The 24543-nt window shown below is 42.9% G+C and overlaps 1 long non-coding RNA gene across 1 annotated transcript; it reads right to left on the bottom strand.

Moving 5' to 3' along the window:
• Positions 4678-6725, bottom strand: LOC110398978. Its single transcript, XR_002438788.1, has 3 exons — positions 6657-6725; positions 5495-5562; positions 4678-4973 (listed from the first exon to the last, which is right to left on the bottom strand). It is a non-coding gene; the product is annotated as an uncharacterized LOC110398978 (long non-coding RNA).

Consider the following 24543-nt stretch of genomic DNA (forward strand, 5'->3'; position numbering starts at 1 on the left):
GCCCAAAACCACAATCAAATAGCTATTCCAACAATTATGTCTTTAGTAGCTATGCCCACATGCTGTGGAGCACAGAACTCTCCCCTGCTCCCTATAACAAACTTCAGACTTACCGTAAAAGACCCAAAGTCATCTTATAAGATGAAGGAAAATTCAAAGGCATCCTCAGCCATGCAATAAGAGAAAATTTGTTAAGAAAAATTGCCCCTCAACTTCATGAAAAGGGTCACAGCTCTAACTGTAGATGAAAGAGAAGAGCCTGCAGATGAAAAGGAAGAGGGCTCCTACCAGGCTGAGTCAAGGGAGGATCATTCCTGTTCCTGAATCTGGCATCATGTGTAGCCCTAGTAGGCTACCATCAGGAGAATCAGTCCACACATCCTTCCCTGCCTCCTCTTCCCAATTTCAGGTGTCTCTAAGGAAGCTGAAGAAACTTCAACAAAAAAAGAGAGAAAGGCAGGCACCCGGAAACAGTCCTAGGTGATGGCAACAACACTAAGATAATCTAGTCCAACCACTGACACATCTCCATCACTCTGACTAAGCCATGTCTTTAAATACCAATCCGCTCTTTTCTTGAACACCTCCAGGGAGAGTGACGCCACCACTTCCCTGCTCCAGTTCATTGCCACTCATTCTGAGAAGAAATTCTTCCTAATATTCAGCCCGAACCTCCTCTGGTGCAACTTGAGGCCATTACCTCTCATTCTATCACAGTTATCTGGGAGAAGAGGCTGACATCCACTTCACTACAATCACATTCCAGGTAGTTGTAGAGAGCCATAAGGTCTCCCCTCAGCCTCCACTTCTCCAGACTGAACAATCCCCTAGGCAATGCTACAGGCTTGGGGCAGAGTGGCTAGAAGACTGTGTAGAGGAAATGGCCCCGGGGGTACTGGTCGATGCTCGTTGAGCATGAGCCAGCAGTGTGCCCAGGTGGCCAAGAAGGCCAATGGCATCCTGGCTTGTATCAGGAACAGTGTTGCCAGTAGGAGTAGGGAAGTCATTGTCCCTCTGAACTCAGCACTGGTGAGGCCGTACCTCGAGTACTGTGTCCAGTTTTGGGCCCCTCACTACAAGAAAGACATTGAGGCCCTGGAGCGTGTTCAGAGGAGGGAGATGAAGCTGGTGAGGGGTCTGGAGCACAGGCCTTATGAGGAATGGCTGAGGGAGCTGGGATTGTTCAGCCTGGAGAAGGGGAGGCTCAGGGGAGACCTTATCGCTCTCTGTAACTACCTGAAGGGAGGTTGTAGTGAGCTGGGGGTCGGCCTCTTCTCTCTTATAACTAGTGACAGGACGAGGGGGAATGGCCTAAAGTTGCGCCAGGGGAGATTTAGACTGGACATTAGAAAGTACTTTTATGAAAGAGTGGTCAGGTGCTGGAATGGGCTGCCCAGGGAGGTGGTTGAGTCACCGTCCCTGGAGGTGTTCAAGAAACATTTAGACATAGCGTTGAGATACATGGTTTAGTGGGGTTATTGGTGGTGGGTGGATGGTTGGACTGGATGATCTTGTAGGTCTTTTCCAACCTAGCTAATTCTATGATTCTATGAATCCTGGTTCCCTCAGCCACTTCCCACAAGACTTGTGCTCCAGACACTTCACCATCTTTGTTGCCCTTCTCTGGACACACTCCAGGGTCTCAACATCTTTTGACATGATCCTATCCGGTCACAAAAACCCAACAGCCCTTTCTGGACCACCAATGAAAGGGATGTATGTGGGATTTTCATCATTTTGAGGCATCAAAGCCTTCATTTTTAGTGTGCTTAGCATCAGCACCTACTCCAGAACTCCAAAACCTCACCCTCAAATCCTCTGGAGATTGGCTGTCCATTCACAAGTGCAAAGCAATCAGGCCCAGGCAGGCAAGGGCAGGGCGTTTTCGGCTGTAACCTTAAAAACTGCAGCCCAGGTTACACTTTACAGCTCATATCGAGCACTGCAGATGCTCTCAGGCACCCAGGACCAGTCAGTCACATCCCATCTTTGCTGTGTCACCACCCCCCACCCCGGACCCTTCATAAACACAGATGTTCCTTCTTCTCTGACAAAAATCATTCATGAAAAATTCAATGCGACGTTTCTTCTCCTCTCTTTCTCCCTCTCGTTTTTGTTGTATTCTTGACAAGCTTGAACTCCATAGGGGAGGAAAAGAAAAGAGCAGCCCAGCCCCTGGTCCTCCTGCATCCTGTGCAGTGCCCATTTTACATGGTACAAAGGTCATTTAGCATAGCATGGAGCCCTCAGCGAGTCGCACAAGGCAATTTCATCTGATCCGTGATGGAATTCCACTCAGCCAAAGTCCTTATTATTATGCATTTTTTACACATTAGGATTTTCCCTTTGTTGGCAGCCAGATCTCTTCATGAGGTGTTAAAAAGTGCAGAGGGGCTCTCTGCTCCACTTCGGGGAGCTAATCCTGTCTTTAAGGCTAGGATAACTGTTTCATTGCAAGTCAGGCTCAGCTTTAGAGCCTCCGACGTTTGCTGACAAGGATCTCAGAAGGCAGCACAAAACCTGCAGTGGAAGAAAAATCATCCCTGCTTCTTCCACATCCCAGTGAGGGTCATCAGACTGTAGTTTTTTCCCTTTCTCTTTTATTTCATTTTTTTTTTTTTTTTTTTACTTTTAGCCTCTGGTTTTCTGAATGCTTTCCAAGCTTGAAAACATGTGATGACTCATTTGCACCTGTGAAAAGCAATCCTCCCAGTTTGATGGATGATATGGCAAACCTTAAGAAATAAAGGTTAACTGGTAGAGTTAAATAAATAGATTCTCCCCCAGCAGTGAATGGAGCAATGCTGCAGGCAGAACAACCATCTGCTTCGCGCCAATCATGGCCACATGTCTCCAGGGTAGCGAGAACAGCCGCTATATTGAGTATTTTGGTCCTTCGAGTACTAATTAGGTTATACCTGAATCTGAAAAAAAATTGTTCACAGCTCTTATAATATGATATCAAGGCCTATTGTAATGTTTCTGGCTGAAAACTAATCAAGCCCAGTACTTTAGACAGGGGGATGTTTCAGTGATTGTAAACTGTTTTGACTTTATCAGAAGAAGAAGAATTCAAACAGGGACAGGTGCAGAGAAAGCAACAAGGATGTAGCATAACCCGGAAAGACTGTTTTATGAGAGGACTAAAGGAGATTGGTTTGTTAAGCCTTGCAAGATGAACAGGGCATTATTGTTGTCTATAAATATATTGGGGAGGTAAATTTGAAGAAGAGAATAGAACTATTAAAGCAAAAGGCAGGGCTGGCATGAGAATAAATGGATATAAGCTGGTCACTAATAGACATAGTCAGGAAATTAGAAGCAGTTTTCCAGCCACCTAAGCAGTGTGGTTCTGAAATGGGCTTCCAGCAGAAGCCAAAGCATGGCACAGCACAAATGGTGTTTGGGTAATTTGAGGCAGAGATGGCATGTCCTGAGATGTGAGGAATGAATACAGAGGCCAGGGAGATGCCCGGTGGTTCCAGCACAAGGGTCTTATAATGAGTGAGGGTGCGAGGAAAAACAGATGGAAAAGTGCAGCAATGCTGGCAGTTTGGTGAGAACAGGCTACTTCCGTGGAAAATCTCTTCTCAGGGAACAGAAATAATCAGTGAAATAATTTCAACCAGTGAGATAAGAACTGATAATGAAATGTGTAGTAGGAGTAAAATGGTTTTCCTGGTTAATACAGGAAGCAGATAGAAGAACTGGGAATAGCCTTGAGCCTGATTTCTTCATGACTATACATGCTTTCTTCCCTGAAATGTAGCAAATCCCAGAAAAGCTATACTGGACAAGATCCTGTAAGCCCGGGAAACAACCACTCTAGCTGCTAGCAATGAGCAGTGTTTGAAAGAATAAACCGAATTTTGTCTTCTTCCTCATCTTCTCCATGACCAAAATTGTAAAACACAGGCAAAGAATTCCCTTTGGCACAGTGCCTAAGTAACACAGGGTAAATAAGCACAGCTATTTAATTCCCTTGCTGAAAGTGGCTTTTTTCCCCTTCTGATTTCAGCAATCCAAAATGCTGAAGTGAATTCACCAGTCTGGTACAGCTGAAGCTGGTCTGTTGCATGTGAAGTCCTTAAACAGACTTGGCTCAACAGAAACGTTAGCTGGTTTTGTTTTGTGAGTAGAACCCGAGTGCTATTTGGAGTCATCCTCTCATAAATGCAGGTGGCAGAGCACTATGTTTTGGTAAAACGGATCCTTCAAGTGAAAGGCTTTTCACTAATTGGTTTGTCAGAGATCTCATGTATGGTGATCATCTTGTGCATGGTAAGAGAAAAAAGTTGTCTGCTTCTGGATTTGCCTATAAACCAAGAAAAAACACAGCAAGTGACTGGAGAAGGTCTAGATCCCAATCTCAGCACCTCAACTGTGTGATTTGGTATTCAGTCTCAGCACCTCAACTGTGTGATTTGGTTTTAAGGGTTGGGTGCTCAATGATGGTAGTGCAATGAGAGTGGTGAGACAGTTGCTTATTCCCATCTATCTCTCAGAAAATGCCTTCAAGTGAAAAAAATACCATCCATGGAATGTATTATAGTGAGAAGAATAACTGCTTGGGTCACGAGTTTCCTGTTAAATGTGTGCAGTAGTAACATGTCATATGAATCAATTAATGATTAGGTGGTTTCATAAATATTTACTGATGTGTTTTGTAAAGAACTTTTTATTTTATGTCACAGAAACACCGTAGTTGCTTTTGTTCTTCCTTTAACATGAAGTTCATGTAGAGAATGGAAGCCCACAAACTAAATCATCAGCTAGTCTTGAACTTAGGCTGGTGATTTCATGTTACCTAGAGTTTCTATGACAATTTTCTTCTAAAGCAGAAAAAAGACATTATTTGTATAAATGATGGGGTGTGAAATTTCATTTAGAAAGATGGAGAGAAGAAGGGTAGGATGGAAGGAAAGAACCTCTGCACATCTTCTTCTGAACTCCTGAACAAGGTCACTTTCCTCCTGAGAAATGGAAGAGAAAAAACCGTTTGCTGGCAAGACTGTGTTTTGCATTCAAATCTTCTATGTTATCTTCACTAATGCCCCATGCCTACATGGACTTCCCTTTCTCCCAACCTCTTTGCTTTCCTATACTAAGGAAAAAAAAGTATCTTCCTCTTTTAGCTTTTCTCCCATACGTTTTTCTTTGTCTTGTTCTCAGAGTCTGTGTGAGCTGATTACAAAGAAGGGCATGTTACTAACTCCAGCTTGACCAAGCACCTATCAGTGGACTGATAACACAACACACAATGTACGTATATACCAAGAGATATGTGTCTTCTGGTTCAGATCTGACCTAAAAGCAAAATCAAATGTTACATTAAGATTACCAGAACTCAGAGGACTTCAGCTCTGTGACTCCAGTTTTGATCTTTTTATTATTTACTTATTCCCCATGCACACTTAATCATTTCTAACAGATGTTCAAGATTGTGCCACCTGAAATTTACTGAAAACAAAATGAAGAGCAACTGAATACATACATGTATATGCCTGAATCATGACTGCCTGCTCCTAGATGATTGTTGCAGGGATCCCAAATTTCATGCTGCTGAAATGTATTTAAACATGAATATCAATTTGAGAGTTCAGTTCTGATCACACTAGATGACTCTTAACAACCATGACCAACCTCTCCTCAAATCATTACCATTCGTATAGCCACAAAAGGCAAACTTGATGAGAGAATGAGAAACTAGTGGTGTCTCAGGCTAAGCATACAACGGTGGGATAGCTATAAATGAACCTTTTCAGCCATAAATTACATGTGGCCAGTAATTCCCTTTTCTCCCTCTCTATCCCCTCCCTCCCTTTTCTCCTCCCCATCCCCCCCTTCCACTCTGAAACCCTGGGACAAAAGCTTGCCTCTCTGAAGGATGCCTTTCTGGAGGATTAAGCAGCTTTTGTTGACAAAATACAAATTACAACTCCTTTGCTTGGTGTCCCGCCTTCTCAGCTGGGCTCCAGTCCCTGAGGGACAAGGCTCTATTACCCCTGCGTAGATGAAGAGCTCAGAATAGGCAGATGTAATTATTAACACCATTCAATGGGGTGTCTTTCTGAATTATCAATTAAAAATCTCTACTGTTTTTCCTCACACTAAATAGAAAGCTGATGGCAGTTAATCTATTGTGCAGCAGAGCTTTATATGCATGTGTAAGCAGTGTGCTTCTCTGCTTTTTTATTCCAAGGGTAGTATGGGGTGAGAGGGACTCCCATGAGGGAGCACAAAGACCCCTGTCATTTGAATGAGGGAAAATTCACTGGAAAAATATTGCCGCCTTCCACCCTTGCAAACAGGTCCCGTAGAGATGGCCAAACAGGCAAGAGATGCCCGATATTGTGGAAGATGACAAATGAGCGTTCCCTCCTCGCACACCAAAGTGCATCTAAATGGCTCTTGTGACATGCTATTAAAATGCAGAGTTCATGGGCAACAGACACATGAACATGAAGCGAAACAGAAATCAAACAGCATGATTAAAACCAACAGCCACGCTGAGCCATGATGCCAGGAGCTGTCAGGTTTTGGCATAGGGAGAGGACTGACGAAGCAGGTTTTGAGGAAGGGGCTGTCAGTAGGACTTGAGCAGGGGTTCACGGGTAGAGCTGTGTCAAGCCTCTTGCTGGTCTGTAAGTACTTACAAGAATAAAACTGCCTGCAAAATTCTCAAGGTGGCTTGTCCAACTCCACCGAGAGCCTCAACATTTCCACCAATGGAAGTTTTGATGTAACAATGGGGTGCTGCACTACCACTTCTATTTGACAGCTCTAAACCCTGATCCTAATGTTTCCCTAAAACTAATGTCCATTTTTTTCTTGTGAGAAATTTCTCTCCAGTCATACAGTTTGGCCTATTGCATGCACAAAGTGAACTCCTGATTTATGGGTAAATACAATCATTTTTTTTCCCTTATATGTTGTCTTTTAATATAGATGGGATTCTGAATTCACAGCTGAGTGAGAGAGGTTTTAAATGTTGGAAAAGTGGCATTATGCACAGCAGAAATGGCAGTTCAATAATTTCAATTTTCAGAGTGGAGTCAACTGAAAAAGCACCCAAAGAAATACAAAACAAGAAAAAAATTGGGACTATCTCTGGGCTTGGGTAAGTAGAGCTAGAAGTGTCATATCAGACAATAAAAATAAGAGCTGCTAAGGAAATGGAAAGCATTTTGGGCTGGACATGTGCCTTCAGCAGTTTAGGATCTTATTTTATTAGCGCTTAAGACCTAGAAGTAGCATTGAACTCTTGACATGCTGGACAACTTCCACCTATTGCCTAATACAAACTCTATCCTAGGGCTTTGGAGTCAGGATTACCTAATAGCATGCAATACCTGGGTGCTCTCTCTCCCTCTTTTTGCATTTTAATAATACAATTCCCTGTGCCCCCAAAGCTGGCAGACCACAATGGACCATAATGCACATGCAAGTGTTTCCAGGCTGCACTGCTCTACTCAAAAACCTTTCTTCAAGACAAATAGTGTTTGAACTTTGTCCAATTTTTCTTATATGGTATGTGCCCTTTATTTACTCCATCATGTATATCTCACTCCATTTAAAATATTCACAGTTTGTTTTCAGTGTTATCTGGCTGGCCTTCAGTCTGGGTTTAACAAATGTTAGACGTTACATTCACTTGCATATTTCAGGTTTTGTCATGAACCAGAAGGGAAAAAAAAAGCATTAAAAAAATTGCCTGGACTGTGATTTAAATAACATGTTCAGATCCTTTATTTTTCTGTTTTAAATGCCTTCATCTCTTGGCCTTATAAGGTACAGGCTGTCTTACACTGAACTCTAGCTGGGTGGCCTCAGTCAGCCAACAGCCCTGCAAGATCATCCCATTAAAGTCATTATGTTTACTTCTCATTTCAACAAACCAACCTGGATTTTGAGACAGTAGAAAATGAGGCAAGGAATCCTTGGTCCATTTCTGAGTGAAAGGGTGCGAAGTTCCATTGCCAATAGTCTGTAAAAGGGGAGCTTTTTACATTTGCTGCCAAAAGTGTCTTTTTTTTTTTCTATTACTTTCCCTAAGAAATTCGAGGAAGCTGTGAGATCATGGGCAAGAAATATAGAAGAGGAATTACTGACAACAAAATCAATTTCTTATCTGAGCAACAATGCTTAGGCCCAGGAGTACTCTTCACCAAACCTCTGGTCCCACTTCCACCAAGAGAGTGTGCGCCCCCATGAATCACACCAATAACCTTGCTGAAATGCTCTTGCTGGTTGAGGAAACTGAGGCACAGAGCCTTACTCTAGCCTGCACAGAGCACTGCTGGACCAGCCAGGAAGCAGATGTGTGCAAAGTATGCACCATGGAAGGACTTGAAGCACATGTCCTTCAACAAGTAGCTTATCTTATGCTGGGAATGCAGCATCCCCGTGTGCCTCTGGTGCTGCGCAAAGGCACTGGCACTGTGCTATTTCTCCCAGGAATGTGTGGCCAATGAAGCAGAGAGAAAGGACAGGATACTGAAGGCAACAGAGCTCGAGGTCAGATGTACCAGTGCAAATAGTGAAGAGTGATCAGCCGTGTAAAGCAGAATGAAACTAAGAAAATAAACACTGGTTCCTGGATGAATGCTTTGGTTCTGGGCTGAGATCACCATCCTCTGCCACTTCGTTTCTCCACAATGCAGCCCACATGCTCTATGGGCAGGGATGGGTTCCTGGAGGAGCTGCTGAAGAAAGGAACCCTCTCCACGGTGGTCCCCAGGATCTCCTGGCTTGCAAAAAAAAAAAAAGAAAAAGAAAGAAAGATGAGTGAACGCTTGCAGTAATCCTTCCAGAGCTGGACCTGTGGTTTCCCAGGGGCAATCACCCTATGCCTGATTTCCCTCCCATCCCCAGATAAATAGGACAATAAAAAGAAGACTGAAGGACTAGTTGACGTGATTAAGTGTCCAAGTACATTCCAAAGATACTGGGCACTACAAGGGCTTTTCAGATTCAGCCAGAGAGAAGAACAACAAGAACCAGTAAGAAGCTCATCCTGGAAGTTAAGGGCAGTCAAATTCACAGGGGAAATAAAGCATGCAACTAAATAATTAAAACAGCAAGGCTGATTAACCCATAGAACAAACTGCAGAGGGGAAGCAAGACATATCCAAGTCAACACTGAATGCCTTTTTGGAAGTCATGCTTTGATCAAAATAAAAGTGATTTGGCTCAAGAGAAGGAAAACAGGGTGAACTTGGTTCCCTGGGGGAAGTTTCCAGAACACTCCCAGCTGAGCAAATGTCTCTTCTCTAGTTCTAACAATCTCCTGAACTCTTCATTATGAGGTTTTGTTATTGTAAATGTCATCCTATCAGTTGCATGGCAAGAAGTGTCAGCACTCACCCAGCAGTTCATAGGAGGACTTTTATCCTTTTGTGTCTCACAAATGTCTCTGTGCACAAGGGAAAAAGAAAAGAGGGGAGGAGTGAGTGCTGGAGTGACTCACTGCAGAACTGGAGAAGAGTCCCAGTCTGGTGGAAGTCTGCACTGTGCCAGTGCTCACAGCCTGGAGAACTGCTTAGCAAGCTCTTGTGAGATGAAATACCAAAGCAGCAAATGCAAATGGGTGATTTGGATAAACAAAAACATCCCCCGAATAAAAGTCTGGGAAAATGGATTGAGGCTGCTCCATCCCAGGGCCGTTGACTGCATTCCTCCTCAGCAGCAGGATTTGGCCTTGCTGCTGGCAGGCCTGTGGCCACATGAGGAGCTCCAGTCTGCATTTGAAGAGGCTTCATAGCCTGATTGTAGCTTGGAACAATGCGCTAATGCACCAGCCCAAAGACACTGCAAGTCCCAGCCCTTTTGCAGCCTGAAGTAAATATGGAGGTGCTGTTCATAGCTGTATTAAAAGCCATATTAAAAGTGACGTCAAGATTCTGTCGTATGAAGACATGTAAGTTAATGGTTAGTTCACTTGAGGTCTTTGTGGGAAGAGGTAGGAGCTGAGCAGAGGTCTGACCTTCCATAGGCAAACTCATCCACACAGCTTTCAGAAAGCACAGGCTGAACTTGCTGCCTCAGGAGCTGGTGCTGGACTTTTCCTTCAGAGTTAGGCTACATACACGTTCCCAGGATTCAAACAAATTCATAGAATCATAGAATTGGAAGAGAGACAAAAGGAACATTGAGTCCAGTCCCTAGCTCCACACAGCACCACCCAAACCCAAACCCAATGTCTGAGAGCAGTATCCAAATGTTCCTTGAGCTCTGGCAGCTCAGGGCCGTGCCCACTGCCCTCGGCAGCCTGTTCCATGTCCACTGCCCTCTGGTGCAGACCCTTTCCCTAACCCCCACCTGCCCCTCCCCTGACACAGCTCCATGCCGTTCCCTCGGGCCCTGTCGCTGTCACAGAGAGCAGAGCTCAGCGCTGCCCCTCCGCTCCCTGTGAGGAGCTGCAGCTGCCATGAGGCCTCCCCTCAGCTCTTCTGCTGTGGGCTGAACAAACCAAAGGACCTAATCTGCTCCTCACACATCTTCTCTTCCAGACCCTTCTTTATCTTTGTAGCCCTCCTTTGGACACTCTTAGATAGTTTTAAGTCCTTTTTGTACTGAGGAGTCCCAAACTGCACACAGTACTCAAGGTGAGTGTAGAACGAGACAATCACTTCCCTCTCTGTGATCACCACAGAAGAGCATCAGCTTGTGCTTGTAGATGAGGTGCCAAGCAAAGACATGGCTCCAGCTCACTGCAGGGTAACACTCCACAAATTACAGGGCCACATTGCATTCCTGTAAGTATTTGTGTAAGTGACCCATGTCATCCTGCGCTGGTGGGAATGCCGGAGACATATGCAATCTACGCATAACTCAAGGAAGACACATTTCATAGAATCATAGAATTATTAAGGTTGAAAAAGACCATTAAGATCATCTAGTCCAACCATCAATCCATCCCCCCCATGCCTACTGACTGTGTCCCTCAGTGCCACATCTCCATGTTTCTTGAACACCTCCAGGGACAGAGACTCCATCATCTCCCCGGGCAGCCTGTTCCAATGCCTCTCCGCTCTTTCTGAGAAAAACTTTCTCCTAATATCAAACCTGAACTTCCCCAAGCATGACTTGAGGATATTACCTCTCACCCTATTGCTGTTACCTGGGAAAAGAGGCTGACCCCTACCTCTCTACAACCTCTTTTCAGGGAGTTGTAGAGAGTGATAAGGTCTGCCCTGAGCCTCCTCTTCTCCAGACTGAACAATCACAGTTCCCTCAGCCGCTCTCCATAACGCTTGTGCTCCAAACCCTTCACAGTTTCATTGCCCTTCTCTGAACATGCTCCGGCACTTCAATGCCTTTCTTGTAGTGAGGAGCCCAAAACTGAACACAGTACTCAAGATGTAGCCTCATCAATGCCAAGTACAGAGGGAGGAGGAAGAAGTGAAAGGCTGAAAGTTTAAACCTGTTTGGGATTCACATGAGTGGTAAAAGGAAACAGACTTCAGAGATCCTGAAGCACACATTGTGGGTGCTTTATACATACAGCAGAACCTCCACTTTCACATACGAGGATGTGGTGCAGCCTTTGGTTTATTGTTGCCTTTACAGTGAGAGCTCTTCTTTTAAGATCTGGGCTCAGGACTCAGCTGTGGTTTGTGTGTGTGAGGTGATTTTGCCTGGATGCTCCTGGATTCTCTGAAAACATCAAATTTGGCTTCCCACAGCCATCTTTCATACAGCAAGGCTCAAAAGTGTGTGACATTTATCTTCTTCCAAGAGCCGGATGGCTGTGGAAAGACACAATTTGCAGATGAAGTTTTCACTCAGGAGGACCAATTTGATCCCAGATTACTTTATTTGGAATCCAATCCCAACTGTTGGGGCTTGGGAACCCTTCCCTTGGTAAGAATGGGAGTTTCCTGCATCCCCAGTCCTGCTGGAAAACTGCTCTGTTTGCTGCTATTTAAAAGGTAGCTTTAGGATCTGGACTTCACAGCTGCCTGCGATGTATGTAGGTTGCGCTGCCTTGTAGGTCTGCAAACTGAGGACACTGTTGCCCACAGCCATGTACACCAAAATGAGTGGACTGAGCAGTTAACGTGGTTCTCTTAGCCCACCTTTTGCCTTGTGCAAGGGCACGGGACAGCTTCACGGTAAAAAACCTTGCACAGAACTATTGAAACCAAACTATCCTCAATGTTCCCTGTACTTGCTGCTGTTCAACACCCAGGGTTTTTTAATGAGGACGGACAGACCTGTGTTAACACACATTCTTCTCTGAAAGGAGCACATGTATAAGTGGGCATGCTGCCTTTGCACCTAACAGCAGAGCAGCTTTTCCCCAGGTCAGCTGGGTGTTTTGGAGCACCACTAATGTCCCAACCCAAGGGCCTTCATTTCCAAGGAATTTGCTCAGAAATTGTTACACTTCACTGTAAAAGTCACACATTTAAGATCTGAATCACGATTCCATTTTCATCTTCACACATACAAGTATTTCTGCATGATGTTAATGTATAGAAGCTTTGTTTTTTAACTGAAAGCTGATATCTTTTCATATGTATCTCTTTATACCAGTCAATGGGCCTTTAGTAAAACCAGAACATCACAAGACCTACAGTGAGACTACAACATTTTAGTCTGTATGTATCTGGGTAAGCATCTAACTAAAGCAAAATTACTAACCTCTATGAATTTTTTGTAACTGTTTTCCTATGGGCAACTATACAAGAATTCGTCTTTCATGAAAACAAAAATGAAAGCTGCAGTTGCAAACAAGAAACTGAGAAATATAAACTGTGATATTTTAATCATTAGAATTCAAATTAGGAAAAGTCTGTTGCAAAATTTGAACAATCTCATGATTTCTTAAGGTGATCTCAGGAATATGAAATGCTTTGTGTACAGTTTTTCAACTATGGAGCTGGCAGCTTGCTAACCCTGAAAATACTGAGGTTATGACAGCACCCAAATGAGCATATTAAGCATGTATTCTTGCTGTTGAATTCCTCTGCATACACTTTTTTTTTTTTTCAAAATCAGATCATTTATGTCAAAGAGATTGGAGACAGAAAACAAATTTCAACATAGGTGATGGAAAAATGACTATGTTAGTACAGCCAGCATTTGCCACTTCTGTTTCCAAGTGACTGAGACTTTCCAGAGGCAGAGTACCTTAGCAGTTGTAAGAAACAGCTTATTTATCCAGGCAGCTTATGTGGTAAATTGAAAAGAAGCGTTACATTGCCTAGAAGGTTGCAGATAAAGTGACAGATGGCTTAAATATACCTCTCTTCTCCCATCGATGCTCCCATCCAGGACCTGAAATGATTTTTTTCTTTGTTGCAAATGATTTGCTAATTCACTGGTGTTCATGTACATACAACCAACACAGGTGAACTTGCAGTTGCGAAGTGTTACATTTAGGAACTGAATTCCTCCATCACCTTGGCTTTTAATTTAGAGGGCAGGTTGTTTTATCTGTCATTCATCTCAGGCAATTTTCAAACTCTTCAAGTGTCCGGAACTCTTCCTAGGAGGCTCTTTGCATGATATTTACTGAAGGAGATTGGCCAAGGTCACGCAAATGTTGTTAGCATAGCCACATAAACATATTTTTCATTAGAAAAGAAAAATATATTCTTAATTTTATTATCATTATATAAACATTTTTATGTATTACATGTTGGTAATCAATACAAAGTGTTGTATAGAAGTGTAGAACAGTTTTAGCCTTTGAGAAGCCCTTATCTTGGAGCTCACTCTGAGCATAATGCTTAGGAAAGCAGGAGACTTTACACCAGATTTTGGAGTAAATTGTAGTAGTGGTCAGGACCTCACATGAATTGTCCTTGGACCATTGCTCAGGATGCCACTGCTAAAACCAGGGTCACCCTTTTGGCCAATGCTATTGTTAAGAGCCTGTTAGATTGAGCTGTTGTGGTTGAAGTCACACCTTTTGCTGAGTAGATAGTCCTAAATTCACTTCCTTTGTGAGCAAGATACAAAGGACAGCTTATAAACACACATGGATCAGTGCTCTACCTAATAGAAGAAACATCCTTCTTCCTGAAAATATACAGCCTCATCACTCATGCAGAGCTACATTTATTACTGGATAGCACAAATTATGCATTGTAAGAATACAAGAACATAAGAATGGTTGAACAAAAATCCTGTTAAACTCCATCCTGTTTCTGAACCTCAGCCAGTAGTAGATGCCTAAGTGTGTAGGAACGAGCAAGCAGCAAACAGGATTCAACAATTTGTAGTCCAGGTCATCAGTGTCAGCCAGGTTGCATCTTTGCAAATATACTATACTAAAATAGTCACAAATGGATGGCTGGAGGGGGGATATTAACTTATAGTTGCTAAAAATGTCAAAAGTAACTAGACCCCCATGAGTCACAAGGTGAAGAAAAAAAGGCATGATGTTGCTGAAACTCAAGGTGTGTTGTGGGGGATCCGCAGCAGAGGCAGAACATTGACTACACCACTGACAAAGAGAGGGGGCACCAGGGGAAGACATACAGCCCAGCAGGACTTCAGCTTCAGCAGCCTTGGGAGATGGCTCTGTGAGGGAGGAAGGCCGAAGTGAATCAGTGGGAAAATTGTGTTGCACTTAATTTGGATGTGACTGTTTTCCCCCTTTTAAAATCACTATAGAGTACCATAGGAGGAGCCTCGTCCAATTAGGCAAATGTAATTTAGTTGGTTCTTGGACCCAGAGACCTTCCTTGTGAATATTTTCAGCTTGAAAGTAAAGCATGTTGGCTCATTTTTTTTTAAACTGCATCTGTTGCGCCAGGCCTCTCGTCCTTGTCTCTAAACATTACTAAAAGCTGGTGAAAAGCATTGATCCTCACTGGTTGTCCGTAGCTTTAGCCACATACTATATGATGAGCCAAAATAAACACAAACTAGGCAACTTTTCCAAGAATGAAAACACCTCATTTGTTGAACCTCTGGGTCTCAAAGGCGCTTTGTCCATTTTTACTTCAAACTTTCCAGAAAGAAAGGCCTGTTCTTCAAGAAGATCATGGATGTAAAATTCCAGATGGATTGTTGCAGACTTTGAAAATTAGGGAAAAACTGTCAGAGACCAGGAAACTACAGTGAAATGAATACTGTTTTGGACTACTGTCTCTCCACAAAATACTCCCTGGTATAGCAGCAGAAGGCAATATGATGTATTGGGTAGCTTGAACAAACCTCCAAAGTGATGGTATTTTCAGGATTTAAACCACCCAAATTGCATTTGAATGTAATAGAAACATTGAGCACATTATGGTACATTTAAATAAAACATTTTACTGAGTATTAAATGAGGAAGCATTCATCTGGTTTTGGCTGGAGAGTGAGAGGCACATAAAGGCAGACTTCTCCTTTCCTTTTTTAGAGATTTAGAGTTTCAGGGAACAGTCAAGCCAAGATTAGTATCTGACACTTCAGGAGGTTTTCCCTGTATAAAATTGTAAAATATTTATCTGTATAAAAATGTATAAAATTTACTTGGTCTTATTTTTTAGGTCTTTAACTGCCCACGTTCCTCATTGTGATAAATATTTCTGTTGAAGTTTGGCATTTGAGTTCTGCATTCAGGAATACAAAATAAACTATTATTTGCCTCTGTCCACCTCTGAAAGTACTGCCTTAGGAAAATGGGACACTCAAATGTCTGGACCTCTTAGGTGTCAGCTTGCTGTGGGCTTAGCCTTCCCTCCACTTCCCTCGTTCTGGTCCCTTGAGTGAAAAGCTGATAGAGGTAAAATATATCCATCAAAAAGTCTTTGAGAGGTATGTTCTTGCTTCTGGAGCAAAACTCTATGATTCAAATGTGTGCAATTTAGGAGCAATGTTTACTCTCCCACTCTGGCTGAAAACTATATTGATATAAGAATAATTGATCTAAAAATTAAGCCCAAACTATGCCAGCTAACATGAATTAACAGTCACTAACATATGAATGTGAGAGGGGGAAGAAAGCAAAAGTCATCTTGACCCACTCTACAGCAAAAGCTTGGAGTCTGTTCAGAAAACTCCTGCTTACTAAGACCCACTAAAAACAGTCCTTTGATCTCTGTACAATGCACTCAATTAGAGGGAGGGAATTCTAAAACAAAAGCTTTCTAAAATTTCCTTTAGAATTAATAATTTTGAGGGTGGTGGAGGATGGCGGCAACAATAGAAGGAAATCATCGCTCACTATTTGCCCAGACATTTTGCTAAAACATAAAAAGCCGAGAGGAAACACGCTTTGGAGGGTGGGTGCAGGTATGAAATTGCTCATAGCATGCTGATGTCTATGTGGTGCATAAGATGATATATAACCATAAACACGTAGCTTTATATGGTACTTTTTTCAAAGTATTTATTTCACTCCATGGATCTCACTTTCTTGAGTGCAGCTAAAGCATGCAAGTGGTGACCTCAGCTAGAAACCAGGGCACGTCTTCCTCAAATTGCTTTCCTCTACCATAAAATCATAGAATCATAGAATATTCTGGGTTGGAAGGGAACCATAGAGCCCAGCTCCTGGCTCTACATAGGACCACCCGAAAATCAGACCATATTGTCTCGGAGCATTGTCCAGACACTTACTGAACACCAGCAAGCACAGCGCCATGACAGCTGCCCTGGAGAGGCTGTTCATGCTCGACCACCCTGTCAGCGTAGATCACACATTAGCTGCAAAGAGAGGCAGAGCCAGAAATACAGATCACAATCCTGACCATTATTTACATCAAGACAGCAGAGCTGAGCTCAGCTTACACCAGTCCCCTGAACTCCAGATCTTGGGCTCATCTAATGCTCTCCTAACACTATTAGGAGCTGTGCCTTGCAGCCTGGACTGCAGGGCACATGGTAGACCTAGCTTATCCATGCAGCTCATCCTCTCTTTTCTTAGGTCCTACTTATTTGTTACCTGACATTCTTTCTCATTTCATCTGTGAAATGACCATGGCCCTCTGGAAGTAAGGCTTACTTTTCTTTTATTCCTATCTTTTGATAGCATCCCATATTATTGATAACCATATATCAAATTAAACAGTGTTATCAGTCACCATAGACAGGGTGAAAGAAAAATTCCACGCACACCTGATGTAGCAGCATTCCACAATAGGATAAAGGCTAGTGCGCTGCTGGTGATGGCAAAGTCAAGTCATATGGCTTTAACAGCATTTTCCACACAAAAGAATAAAATCATCATGTTGAAGAGAGAGGAAGCTCTTCAGAAACAGTACACAGAGTTCAGATTAAGATTTTGGCCAGAAAGTCTCGCACGCAAGTGAAATGATGTTATTTGCAGCAGATCACCAGAAAAAAGATAGATAGGGAGGGATATGGAAATACAGGGCATCCATGTCAAGTCTTTTCAGAGAGTGCATTACAGAATGTTATTTATGAGTAATGAAAATGCATCTAGGGAAATGTGGGTCTTAGAAATCCACCTATAGCCTTGGATTTCTGTGAGAAAGTCTGTGTGTGAGGACAATGCTGGTGGTGGTATTAATGGGGAACAGCATATGGCAGCACTCTTTCCACTCAGCAGCTTGGAAAGGGAAAGACATGATCTGGCACTTGCTACATTTCAGGACATGAGAAAGTTGTGAAGTCAGAACTCAGCTGGTATTACTTGCTGAGCTTTGTAGCATTTCAAAACCAAATTTGAATGCAATCTGCAAGGGGTTTGCTGTACATTTGTGCGGATTCCTTACAATCTGCCATAACCACCTTTTGAAAGATCCCTGCTATGAGAATGTGTTTAGACTTGGTGTTTCCACCAAGTCAGGAATTGAACCAGAAGAGCACATGCAGAAGAAATGCAGGTAAGTGTGGCTGTAGGCAGGCTCATGAAGAACATGCCTTGATGCTGAGTCACAGCACTTGGTGCTGGGAACCTCAACTCTCCCTTCAGTGATGGAGAAAGCATGGCATTTCTATGCCCATGAGATCTCGGTTGAGCTCTGGGGCATATTCTTGTGTCAGTTTGCTGAGATGCTTAAAGTCAGCTGAGATGCATGCGGGGGCTTTTGCTTCCCCAGTCCAGAGCTTCTTGAGCTAGAGGTGTCTATGTAAGTTGTTGCTGTATGAGAAAGGAGGTAAATATGAGAAAATAAGCTGCTGCACAAAAGCATCATGACTTTGTGAGGAACTGGCAAAAGTATAAAAGGAAATGTTGTCTCCTGGTATCACTCCTGAAGAATTGAGGCATTCACTGCTGCAGGGTGCTGTTTAGCTCAATTCCAAAATGCACATTCCTAGGAATACCAAGGATACCAAGGTGTAAATTACACTTCATCTGAGCATTTATATTTGAAGGGCTAGTACAACTCCTGGTTCAGAGCTGAAGTCATTCCTTAACTCTTGCAGTGCAGGATGGGTATTATGAGAAAAAAATTTATTACAAATTTGCCTGCAGTCTTGATTTAAAACAGTTATCTCAGGTATTTGCCACTGGCTACTGTCAGAGTCAAGAAACTGGATTAGATCAACTTTGGGTATTTTCCAAAAAGTCAGCTTCTGTATTCTGAGGATGGGGGAAGATAAAGTGTAGATTTGTGGATGTGATATACAGAAGATAAATACAATTTTCTTGTCTTTCTCCTATGCCTCACTGATTTCTCCAATAAGGCATGAAGAACAAGGGATATCTGAACCTAAATTCAGTGTTTCAAAGCCCTGCTGCCTCTGCTGCCTGAGAGGGGCTAAAGAAAATTGTAATGAGTATTTGGACCTTGTTCTTCCGTTGAGAGGTGATTTTACCAAAATTATCATTTCCAAGCCAGACACCATCTTGCTTTAGGTGGAATTTCATCCATCCCTAAAAGATGTACTCCGACCTCCCCACTCATTCCTGTCACCAATATAACACCTAGAGAGATGGGATTCTTACACTTTATACAAAGCCTTAATAGCTACATACAGCTTTCCCTAGGGAATTTGGTCCTTTAAGGTTTGTCCTCCCATGAAGGGGACTGAAACCTCCAACTTTTATTTGCATTCTCAGAGCAGCTACCCACCTCTCCAAGAGAGACTAATTAAGGGTCCAAGTTCCACAGGGCTTACTGTCTCTGCCTTAACAATTTCCGTAGGCTGTGGATGAGGGGCATGATCAACATCAAAATAAGAAGTTAAAGAAACAAATACTAAAGGGTTAAAACAACAACAACCCACAAGAACACAAACAAAATCTGACTCCGTTTTTTTTGAAGTGCAAGAGACTCAAATAATTTATACTGGATGGATTCCTTTTGATCTCTGTACTATCTACTTAAACTTTTCCATACAGTTGCTCAACCATGCAGGGCATAAGGTTAAAGGAAGAAGATTTCCATGGTCGGATGGAGCAACAAGTTTTTTTTTTTTTTTTTTCTTTTTGAGCCTTAATTCTTTTTACGCAAATGTGATGACAGCAAGTATACAAAAATGCACCAGCTCATGCGTTTCCCTCTCCAGTCTTTGATAGATGACATATGTGCACATATCCCAGCTGTTACTTAAATAAAGCTGCATGTATACAATATGTCAGAGACAACATGGGCCAAATTCTATGATACAACTATATATTTTAAATATATAGGCTAAAATCCATATTTTGTCTTGAAAAAACTAAAACAAATGAAACTCATCTAACTGAAAACATACATAGGGCCTCCTTACAAACCATAGGAAGATCAAGATTCAAACACTGTAGCTGATCTTTCAATTTCATTTTCATATTTTTATTTTTTTGTAATTATTATTTTTTTTTTATGGGCCATTTGGTTTCCCAGTCCATTCCCTGTACATTCTGGCACCCTGACTGTGAAGTGATCTTTATGACTCCCTTTATCCCCAGGGAAAATCCATCCCATGCAGCGATACTAACTGTACCTATCATTGCTGGATTCAGGACCTGCCTTTATCACAGGACAAAGCAGAGTTACGAATGTGGTATCACTGATAGATGAGGGAGGCTAGGGCATGCCAAAATTGCTCTGGCAAAATGAGATACAGCACAGCAAAAAGTTTGCCCACTTAAGTGTAATTGGGTTTAGCAGCCAGGCAGGGATCTTTGCAGCTCAGCATGCATCCAGCTGGATTGGAGACAAGATTGTCCATCATTTCTTACCAGGACGGAGCGAGTAGACCAGCAGTCTGCACATAGCTCAAGTACCTAACAACATATGTCCACCTACTCTGACTTCTTTATGGCTAAGATGTTGCCAAAACTTGTGTTCATTCTTAGGTGTCCCACTGCCTTCTTACACAACCTCAGACAAGTCCTTGCATATTTCTTACCCACATTTCCATCACCTCCTGCCTCCTCCCTTACTTTTAAAAGAGAAAACACTGTTTAGCACAGAAGGTTTTCAGGGCACTATCTTTTCCTCTTTGCATACTAGGCCCCTATGTACACCCCAGACCTCCAGTGATGATCACTGTTATATCTACATTAAATCAAGATGCCCCCTCTACCACAGATGCCACCAGCCCTACTTCATTCGTCAATTAACCTGGGAGGCCCAAGAATGCGGCAGCAAATAGCTCATGAAGATCCTGGCCTTTTACAGATGAAAGAGTTAATGAATAAGAAAAACATTTTTGAACATACCAAGCTGTGATAAATGAGTGTAGGAAAACACAGGTCTTGACACTCACTGTCAGCATACAAAGAGGGTTTCACAGCCTTTTCTGATTTGCAGACCCATTGAATCTGTGACTCCGTGCTGACTCAGAGTACATAAAGATCCTCACTCACTCATCTGTTGTGAGAGCATGTGTGTTTAGGTTTAGACAGGTGAAACATCTTGTGTCTGTCAGCAGTGCTTGCAGATGGCGAGGGGAGGCTTTTGTGAGTGATTTGCATCAAGCCTCTGGCTCAATGTTTAACTGCAATCACCTGCAATGTGAAAAAAGAGGAACAGCAGGTAAGGAAAGAGAGTGGGAACAGGTCTTGTGTTATCTTAAAACAAAGGTTGACATAATCTAGAAATAAGCAACATCAACCCAATAATGGGTCACCTGCAAACAGAACATTTCAACTTCACTTAGTGAGACTTCTGCAACATGGGACTGCCCCTCATGCTGGGCAAAGATGAGCAAAATACAACAAAGGTGTCCTTTGCCAGTGTTTTCAAAGGTAGCCTCAGTCAAGCCCTCTCTGGGAGGAGCTTTCCACATTCATCATCTGGCTTATCAACGCTGTCTTGAGCAAAACCCAAATGCAGGCTTTGTGAATGCCAGAGCACATGAACAATGGTTAAAGTTGGAAGGGCGTTGATAAGAAGCGAGTGCAAGGCACATGTTTCAAGTTCTACCTTTTTAAGCAAGCACTGGGGCTGGGGGAGCTGAGCTTGGGCTGAGTGCCAGCATTCCCTGCAATTTAATCCCAGCCTTGGAGGAACAAGCTGTTATCCTAGCTCCATGCCAGTGTCTACCCCTTATCTCACATTCAAAATTCTTTAACCACTTCAAAACAAAATATCTCCAAGGAACACTTCAGAAAATGTGTTTTCTTTTGTCTCCTGAAAACACTGATGAGAAGAAAAGCTCTTTTGTGTTTTGTGTAAGGAGCCTTTCAACATCTCGACTTTAAGTGCTCTCTTCTGTTCATTCACTTTCCCCGAAGTCTCACTCAGTGTAAGACGAATAGTCCTTTCCCCACGGAAGGCTGAAAACCTGAGAGCCCTGCACTGAAGAGGAGGAAGCTTAGGCAATGGGCAGAAGACCAGGCATACAAAAAAACATTAAAGCAACACCAAGGGGCTAAGGAAGGCCTGCAAAAGTGTTAGGTGGAGCAGAGACACACCTCAACACCCTTTCCTTAAATCACATTAGTGTTGTCTCCATTCTGGCTGTAATGACAATGTTCATCTCAATGCAAAGGGCTAGGATGCAGTGGCCAGTTCTGATGTCACTGGACAGGTGAAGATTTCTGCACCCAGCCAAGTGAATTGCATGCCTATGGGAAGTTTTGATGAGGGGCAGTCTTCTCTTTCTGGTGCACGAACCTCCTGGCAATGGGGTCTAAGCAAACTTGGGAGACTTGCTGAAGCTGGTCAGCTAGATTTAGGGCTCCTTTCCTAGCTGTTAGAGTAAGGAATTGCAAGGAAGTGGCCCATACCACCCTAATGGCATCAAAGTGGAACCAGTTGCCTGCTGACACAGTTGAGATGACACATGCACACAGTGCTATATCCTGTCTGCCAAAATAGCCCACCCCAGTAAGCCCAGGTAGTAGAAAGTCAGTGATGAGTGGAACCAAAGAGCCATGGAAGAGGTTTGTGTGCAGGAGCACTCAGAAAACCTGAAGGAAATTTGAGTCATGATGGATTTGAAAAGCCGCAAAAGGTCACATAGCTAAGGACAGGTGAGAAAAGTGAGATTTGGCTTGAAGAGAGTCTTGTGAAGAGAGACTGAAGCCAAAGGCTGTCCCCAGTTTTTTTTAAAGGCTTTCTCCTTCAAAAACAATGAGGGATTCATCCCCATGACAGTAAGTGGGAAACTTTCCCTGGCCTTCAGGGTGAGGGCCTACCACCCTCCTAAAAACTCTGTACTCAACCTATTGGAAAAACAGCCTTACAAATACAATAGTATGAGTAAAAAGAGAGAAGGCTAACCCATTTCTGAAAACTTGTTACATACTGTACAGGTGATGTAAGTCACAAAACAAAAAGTGAACATTACTGGTGTTAGCAGTTAGCCCTAACACAACCTGGTAGTCCTCTTTGGATAAAGAGCAGTTTGCTGCAATACTTAGCTTTGGCTCCCTGTGCTCATATAACAGAGACTCCCAAACTGCCAGATCTTTGCTCCAGCCAAGGAGCTGTAGGCATGTAGAAGTGTAGGTGTGTATGTCTCTGGAGGCTTGGGGCAATGTGGTCTGGCTGCTTTCAGTATCCTTGTTGTCTTGCTCTGTCACAATGGGGACAATGTGGAAGACCAACAATGAATTCTTATTTGAGCAATTTCTCAGCAAAGACTTTTTAAAAGTGTGTTCTCTCTTAAGATGTTTGAAAAGAGCAATTTACTTGAACACTGTTCCTTTGCAACTGTATGTTCCCATGTGACTTCAGTCAGCATCAGCATACTACTCAGCTTCCTGCTTTCTCCCTCCTTATCAGAGTTTTCAGAGGCAATAATTTTGGTTCCTTCCCAAAGATACCACAGTAGAATCCTGCAATCTTTGAGATAAACGTAGATGTTGTGCTTGAAGCAGTTGGTATGGCTCAAACCAAACAGTGGAATTTGTTGCAGGAATTATTAGGTGAGGGTGTCTGGCCTGTACTTCTTGTTGAAGTTTGGAACAGATGTGCAAAATGATTGTATTTGAGACATAATCTCTGCATTATGAAAGACCACTTCTAGTTCATCTGTTTGGAAAATAATATCTGATGCTGATTCATAGAGGAATTGTGAGAATAATCTGAAGGCCAAGACTGTATTTTAACCACTACAGTTTTGATACTGCTAAAGCTTCACTGAAACAAACAAACAAAAAAAAGTCTAATCAAATGTCAGTTCAATGGCATGAACTGCATGGACTCAGCATAGACTTTCTTATTCAACAAAAAAGAAAATCTTAACTGCTTTGCAACATCCCAGCACTTAGAGGTGACCACACTAGCTTTAAATTTCCTAGCCTTAAAAAGAAAGCATTTCTCTCAAAGCTGAGGAGCTGTATGCAAAGTCCCATCCTATAGTAAAACTTCTGGCAGATGTAGGAAAACCCTACAAGGTAGTGTTTATGATTCAAGTGCTGATAAAGTCGCAAGCTCAGCATACTATATCTCTGTCTGGGAAAATATACACAAGATGGCAAAGTTGCTGACGTCTCAATAGCATCTTTTGAGCACATATTATTTTTTGCACTTCCCCCTCAATGATTTTGAAGTTATGGACTCAAACTATGTAAGCAACTCCTAGTGTGCTCTGGCAGAAGAGTGCTTATCTCTCTGAATGAGATGTGGCACTGACTGTTTGTGAACAAACCATACAAAACTTGACTAAGTCTTAATGGGCCTATTGATGCAGTATTAAGGGTGAAGTAGACTTGGACCCCACAGCACGTTCAAATTATGTTGCTTTAAATGAGTTTAGGGCTTGTCAAAGGAGCTGGTTTGACAGCCCAGGAGACTAAAATCCTCTGTTTACCTCCAGGACAGATATCACATGGACCACTCACAAGTCCCCCTCTGTGCTAATCCATAGAGGATTTGAGTTGTTACGGCTCCCAGCTATGCAGCCTGGCTCCGAACCTCAGACTGCAACAACCTGGGCTTTTAGCTCCGGAGGCACCTAGTTCAATCCCAGCGTGTCAGCCAAGACAGAGGCCATAACAAACTTCCCTAACATGTTCCAGTTCTACCCCAGAGAGCTCTTTCTGAGAGCTGAAAAACATAGCTCTGAAACTAATTACTCAAACACTACTATTGCACTAGTATGGAGAGGAAATATCAGGAAAGGAAGCAAGCAAGCAAGCAAGCAAGCAAGAAAAAAGGAAGGAAGGAAGGGAGGAAGGAAGGGAGGAAGGGAGGAAGGGAGGAAGGGAGGAAGGGAGGAAGGGAGGAAGGGAGGAAGGAAGGAAGGAAGGAA

The sequence above is a fragment of the Numida meleagris genome, chromosome 4, assembly GCF_002078875.1.
Source record: "Numida meleagris isolate 19003 breed g44 Domestic line chromosome 4, NumMel1.0, whole genome shotgun sequence".
NCBI classification, from domain to species: Eukaryota; Metazoa; Chordata; class Aves; order Galliformes; family Numididae; genus Numida; species Numida meleagris.